We start from the raw sequence: 7,820 nt of genomic DNA, 5'->3' as shown, positions 1-7,820 counted from the left end.
CTGAGCAATCCACCGACATGTGTACCCCTAACGTAGTTCTCAGGGAGATTCAGCATGACATGGCTGGCCCTTTGAATTACAGGTACTACTCATTTTTGTCAGCTGAGTGGACTGGAGCAGCGTGAAATAAAGTGTCTTGCTCAAGGACACAACGCGTCGCCGGGAATTGAACTCACGACCTTACGACCGTGAGCCGAATGCCCTAACCACTAAGCTACGCACCTTCGACATACATACACACACACATACATACATACATATATACAAACATACATACATACATACATACATATATGTGTATATACATTTTTATTAAAGCTGCAAAACCATCTCAAAACTGTCTCTTAGAGTTTCACGTTTCCATCAAACTCTTAATCACAACTGTCCAAGAAATGGAAACTCTGAGTAATGGTTTTGTGGCAGTTTTGCAGCTTTAACAAAAAAAGCATATTACTCTACCTGCGGTATTTTAGTACCATTTTTTACCACCTGGTTTTGCATTTATGTGCTTACTCATGTGATACATATGTATATATATTTATATCAGTCTGTCTATCTATCTATCTATCTATCTATCTATCTATCTATAGATATAAATATAGATAGATAGCTAAATAGATACATTTATATATATATATTCTTTTATTCTTTTACTTGTTTCAGTCATTTGACTGTGGCCATGCCGGAGCAACACCTTTAGTCAAGCAAATCGACCCCAGGACTTATTCTTTGTAAGCCTAGTACTTATTCTATCGATCTCCTTTTGCCAGACCGCTAAGTCACGGGGATGTAAACACACCAGCATCGATTGTCAAGCAATGGTGGGGGGACAAACACATGCAACATATGCACACACATACATACATATATATGCATAAACAACAGGCTTCTTTCAGCTTCCGTCTACAAATCCACTCACAAAGCTTTGGTCGGCCCGAGGCTATAGTAGCAAACACTTGTTCAAAGTGCCACACAGAGGAACTGAACCCAGAACCATGAGGTTGGTAAGCAAGCCACTTACCACACAGCCACTCCTGTACCTATATATATATATATATATATATATATATATATATATATATATATATATATATATATATATATATATATATATATATATATATATATATGTATATATATATATATATATATATATATATATATGTATATATATATATATATATATATATATATATATATATATATATATATATATATATATATATATATATATATATATATATATATATATATATATATATATATATATATATATATATATATATATATATATGTATATATATATATATATATATATATATATATATATATATATATATATATATATATATATATATATATATATATATATACATATATATATATATATATATATATATATATATATATATATACATATATATACATATATATATAAAATATATTCTTTTTTTCTTTTATTCTTTTATTCTTTTACTTGTTTCAGTCATTTTGACAGCAGCCATGCTGGAGCACTACCTTTAGTCGAACAAATCAACCCCAGGACTTATTCTTTGTAAGTCTATTACTTATTCTATCGGTATCTTTTTATGAACTGCTAATTTTTGGGGACGTAAACACACCAACATTGGTTTTCAAGTATTGGTGGGAGGAACAAACACAGACACACAAATACATACATATATATATATATATATATATATATATATATATATGACGAGCTTCTTTCAGTTTCTGTCCACCAAATCTACTCACAAGGTTTTGGTCAGCTTGAGGCTATAGTAGAAGACACTTTCCTAAGGTGCTAGGACTGAACCCAGAACCATGTAATTGGGAAGCACGCTTCTTACCACACAGCCACTCCTGTGCCAATAGATATATATGAATGTATGCGTGTATTATATTTACCTACTTATGAAACTGTATACTCAGACACACCCTCACCCACCCACCTTACAATATACGTATTTTTTGTGTGTGTATGTCTTAATATGTGTGTGTATAAACCTGTCTGTCTGTCTCTCTCTCTCTCCATATATATATATATATATGCATGTGAGGGATTATATTTATGTATCTGTCCATGGGAATGCATGAGTGTGGGTGTGTGTATGTTTGCTTGTGTGTATGTGTGTGTGTGTATCTGTGCACTTGAAGCACCAATAATTTGATATTGTATGATTTTTTTGAAACAAGAACTGTAACAACAACGCCGCTGCCACCACCACCACCGCCGCCGCCACCACCACCACCACCGCCACCGCTGCCGCCAACACCACCACCACTACCACTACTACTTTTACCTATTTCACACCTATCTGTAACTATTTTCTCATACTCCACCTCCACTTCATACAGTAATATTTGTGGAACCCTTTTACTTACACAGCTAAAGTTACCATGCGGTGTTGTTGTATCTCTTGGACATCATATTTGAGTTGTTGTTGTAGTAGTACTAGTAGTAACATTAGTATTTGTAGTAAAGCAGTGTGCTGGCAGAACTATTAGCAAGCTGGGCAACATTTTGTCCAACCTTACATCTTGAGTTCAAATTCCGCCAAGGTCGACTTTGCATTTCATCCTTTCAGGGTCGATAAAATAAGTACTAGTTAAGTATTGAGGTCAATGTAATAAACTTACTCCCCCACCCAAATTTCTGGCCTTGTGCCAAATTGCGAAACTGATATTAATTCGCAAATCAAAGTGATGAGCTAGCAGAATCGTTAGCACAATGGGCAAAATGCTTAGTGGAATTTCATCAGTCCTTACATTCTGGGTTCCATTTCTGCCATGACTGACTTTGCCTTTCATCCTTTCAGGGTCGATAAAATACGTACCAGTTAAACACTGGGGTCAATGAAATTGACTTATCACTGCGCCCAAAACTGCTGGCCTTGTGTCCAAATTTGAAACTAATATTAGTAGTACTAATAATAATAGTAGAAGTAGTAGTAGCAGCAATAGCCGTTGTGGTAGGAGTAATGGTGATGATGGTGGTGGTAATTGTGATGGCGGTGGTGGTAGTGGTGGTGGTGGTGGTGGTGGTGGTGGTAATAGGAACAGTAGTAGTAAAAGAGGTGGTGGTAAGGAGGAAAAAGATGAGGATGAGTGATAATTATTCCGGTTGTTTTTGTTGTTTTTCTGTTGTTGATAATGGTGTTAGCAGTGTTAACGGTGAGGTTGTTATTGAGTGCTTTTTCTTACGTAAACAATAATGTAAAGTACCATATGTGTGTGTGTGTGTGTGTGTGTGTGTGTGCATGCTTAAGCATCATCATCCTCATCATTATCAGGTGTGCCTGTGTGGTAAAAAGCTTGCTTCCCAACCATATGGTTCCAGGTTCAGTCTCACTGCATGGCAACTTTGGCAAATGTTTTCTTCTATAGCTTCTGGTCAACCGAAGCCTTGTGAGTGGATTTGGTAGACAGAAACTGAAGGAAGCCCATTGTAAGGCATTTCAATTGTTGGACCTCATGTTGTTGTTACTTTAGTATGGTTATGCATGTGAGAGTATTTTCCAATTGATGCTAAACAGAGAATTTTGGGGTTTTAATGCTCATATATGTTTGGATATATTTTTCCTGTTTAAGTTGTGAAAAGGATACATGTGTTGGTTGTATTATGTCTTGAACTGCTTTGCTGTATATCTGGTTTGCTGTACATATAAAGTATGTAAGATATAATAATAGTTGGTGTCTTTTGCATAGTTACCATTGCACTATATATGATATTCTTTGAGAGACAGGTTTCTCCTAATGGACAGGATAAAGGTGTTCTACATTTACAATTGTTATTATGTGTGTAATTTAGGTTTTCTCATTAAGGCAATTTTTGGTGGCTGTAATTGACAAACCCGCATACACTCACGTGTGTGTGTATGTGTGTGCGTGTGTGTATTATGTGACAAAGGAATAAACAACTACCTTATGAACTTCATTAGCTTACAGATGCATCTTATAGCAGAAACAGCTGTAAGCTAATGAAGTTCATAAGGTAATTATTTATTCCTTTGTAATCTTATTTTCTTATTACTTGATTATACTCAATTAATGCTTCATTCTGAAGCATATGTATATTGAGTTCTACGTTAGGTTATTAGTCTCTTTATGCCTAGACATATATAAATAATAAGGGTGATAAATTGGATATTAATTCAATTGACACCAATTTAAAACCAGTGGGCTAGCATAAAGAAAAATCTTAAGAATTCAGAAAAATTATATTACATACATGTGAGAAGGGATGACCACTAAGTGGACATCCTTTAGGCGAGAAATCGGCCATCAATGGTCACGCTGAATTTCCCTAGAGAACATTCTTTTCTTTTGTGGTTTGACCGTTGATGGTCGATTTCTAGCGTAAATGATGTTCAATTAGTGGTCATCCCTTCTCACATGTATATATATATATATATATATATATTTATTTATATTTACAGACACACAACAAGCATTTTCATCTACCAAATGTTCTCACGGGGTTTTTGTCAGCCCAGGTCTAAAATAAAAGACACAAGAAGATGCCAAGGTGCTATACTGTGGAACTAAATCCAAAAGCATGTGGTTAGGGAAGTGAACTTCTTGATCACACAACCTTGCTTGCACCAATATGAACATACACTCATATATACACACACAGACACATACATAATACATACATATACACACACATGCATACATAATACATACATATAACACATACATACATACTTACATAAATAAATACATACATAAATACATACATACATACATACACACATACATACATATGTACATGCATACATACACACATACATACATACATACACACATACATACATACATACATACATACATACATACATACATACATACATACATACATACGTACATGCATACATACATAGTGAAGATCTGTTTGTCGGTCACCTTTATTACAATAGTATTTAAATATAATACATTTTTTTTACATTTTTTGATCTGATAATAATGAATAAAGATCTAAATTGTGAGCCAATTTCCAGTTGCAGGAGAACATGATCAGACAGAGGATTTGTAGATGACTACATATTTATATTAGGCGCAAAAGAGATATGAAGATAACACAAGAGAACTGCAGTACTTTGTCTAGGTTCTTTTGTGGAATTCAGATCAACTATATATATATATAAGTCTAGAAATGGATCCAAGGTTCTGTTTTAACGAAAAAATCATTTCAGTTTGAAGTTAAAACTGTATGATTAGAAAAGCTAAAAGAGCAGGTTTTCTAATACAAAATCAAATATAATATATGACTGAAATTTATTTGGTCTTTAGTGAAAAATCTACCAATAATTGGAACCAGAATGTTGTCTCTTAGTTCTATTAAAAACTTAGTATCTGTTTTTTGCAATTATTTGTTTGTAAAATAAAGAACAATGCATAGAAATAGTTAACTGTGCATAATGATAGCACAATGTCAAGATTTGGTTGCAGAAAATCTACTTTTGTTTTTTTAGGTTTTGTAATGATTCAAAGAATCCAGGTATCCCTTGGTCACTCTAGGTCATCTGATTTCCTTTATATTATTTAATGATTGTTTACCCATGCTGGAAAATGCTGGACAAGTCTGTCATACAGCCTATCACCATACTACTGTATTCCCCCAAATCGCACTATTTCTTTCCATATTTTCCATGATCTGTATATGCTATGGTGCTATTAGTATATACTTTTTCATCCAGCAGTTATTGTCCATGCCTCTTCTAACACATATCAGCTGTGTCCTTTAATACCCATTTACTAATTACATTTTTAAATCAAACTCTACCTTTCAAGCTCTCATATATTTGCAACATCATTATGCAGCCATTCTATGCAGTCTCACTAACCAGTATCACCATACTGTGTCACTGTGCAGGCACATGTTTTAACTTTTCAATGCAACCTCATTCCCGATCTTCATTATACAATCGACCATGTGTTGGCCACTCAAACCATTCTTTTAGCTTCAATGTCCAAGATTATTGTTCACAAATGCATTCTTCAAAAATATATTATGCCTTTAATAACTATTTCTGCAGTAGAAATGCTGTAGGCATTATGTTGGATATGCAATATAAATAGTAAAGCTATAGCGTACATACCTTATATATACAATAACAATATACATAAATACAATAGATGTACGATAAGAATACAATACAAATGCAGTATAATACAATATACCCACACCGTAAATACAGAAGGCATATAGTAGACATGCAGAAGACATATCATAGACATACAGTAGCCATACAGTGGTCATATAATAGAAATACAATGGATACATACATAACAGAGCTTCCATAGATTTACAGCAGACATACGATAGACATACAGTAGAAAAACAGTTTAAATACAATAGAAATACGCTTGATGCATAGTAGAAATCATCATCATCATCATCATCGTTTAACGTCCGCTTTCCATGCTAGCATGGATTGGAAGATTTGACTGAGGACTGGTGAAACCGGATGGCAACACCAGGCTCCAATCTAATTTGGCAGAGTTTCTACAGCTGGATGCCCTTCCTAACGCCAACCACTCAGAGAGTGTAGTGGGTGCTTTTACGTGTCACCCGTAGAAATATAGCAGAAATATTTCTACTAGATATGTAGTAGATGTACAGCAGGACTACATTGGACAGACACTGGAGACAATATTGTTATCAGAAATTATTTTGTTAATTTTGCACGCAGTTTAATAAAATATTTGTTCAAAAATTAGCTTCTTTGAAATAATTTCTGTGATTCTCAAACCACCATTCTCATTCACCTATGGTGTGAGCTGTCTTGCCTGGTTTGAGGAAATCAGAGTTTTTTAACATATGGTGTCTTTGAACTTTCCCCTGACCCTTTCCTGCAGCTTGTGTGCTCAAAAACAAAACATATACATTAAGTGACATTGGTAATTTTACATTATTAGACTGGCTTATAATTCAAAATTTAATTTTGTTTTACTTGTGTAGCACTGTTACTTATCAGTAGATAGACTCTACACTATTTGACTAACAATTCCAATTCATTTTGAGGTGATTTGAATACGCAATGCCAATGAGCTGAAATAATGGTGTAATATCAATATTGATCATCTTTGGTGAAATATCGATATCCATCACCTGATCTGAGCTATTCAGTGTTTATTAACACCTGGCATCTTTAAGGGACTTTGCCCTGATGCAATTCTGCCACTAATTACCATATAAACCAAACATGCATTAAATATGTGACTTTGGTAATCTTCCTATCTATATGTGTGTGTATATATATATATATATATATATATATATATAGATCAGGTTCAATTTCCTTCACCAATTCGGTCACTGGGTCACCCAGTTGTTCAGTATTGATCTTTCTTATCACCAGAAGGAAGCTATGTTGACCCACTAATGACTATGTGGAGAATGATATATATTTATATTTGGGTTATCAGATAAATTCACTTTTTGTTTTTTTCTTTATTTCAATCCTCAAATGTTATTTGAATTAACAATGAAAGTATTTTTATCGTAGTATTTTGCTTTTGTAGGTCTACTCTTTCTCTACAATTTTGTTTCTTGCTCTCTGAAATTTAAATAAAATTCACCTCTTTTCAGATACATGACAATGGAGTTTCAAGTCGAAAAAAACAAAACAACTGAATTTATCAGACAACCCTAGACGTATACATACATGTGTGTGTGTGTGTGTGTGAGGGAGGGAATATTGAAGCTGAAGTAACACTCAACCACTTGACACATATAGTTGAAGTTGTATTTACTGAGTAATAGGTTGACTTAGTTTCCCATGTTACTTAAAGTTTCGTGGACATGAAAGAAC

The 7,820-nt window shown here is 33.8% G+C and overlaps 1 long non-coding RNA gene across 1 annotated transcript in view; it reads left to right on the top strand.

The window, feature by feature from the left end:
* The first annotated feature begins 1,486 nt into the window (after positions 1–1,486).
* The window catches only part of LOC149133684 (uncharacterized), a 7,934-nt gene continuing 1,600 nt past the window's right edge, over positions 1,487–7,820 (top strand). The window contains exons 1-2 of the long non-coding RNA XR_016243293.1: positions 1,487–1,555; positions 7,598–7,820. The exon at positions 7,598–7,820 is cut by the window's right edge and continues 1,600 nt beyond it. This is a non-coding gene — a long non-coding RNA (uncharacterized LOC149133684). The remainder of the gene's footprint in view (positions 1,556–7,597) is intronic.

Source organism: Octopus bimaculoides, chromosome 10 (genome assembly GCF_046866305.1).
Source record: "Octopus bimaculoides isolate indiv1 chromosome 10, ASM4686630v1, whole genome shotgun sequence".
Lineage (NCBI taxonomy): Eukaryota > Metazoa > Mollusca > Cephalopoda > Octopoda > Octopodidae > Octopus > Octopus bimaculoides.
The sequence above is the reverse complement of the archived record's forward strand: the minus strand, read 5'-3'. Positions and strand labels throughout refer to the sequence as shown.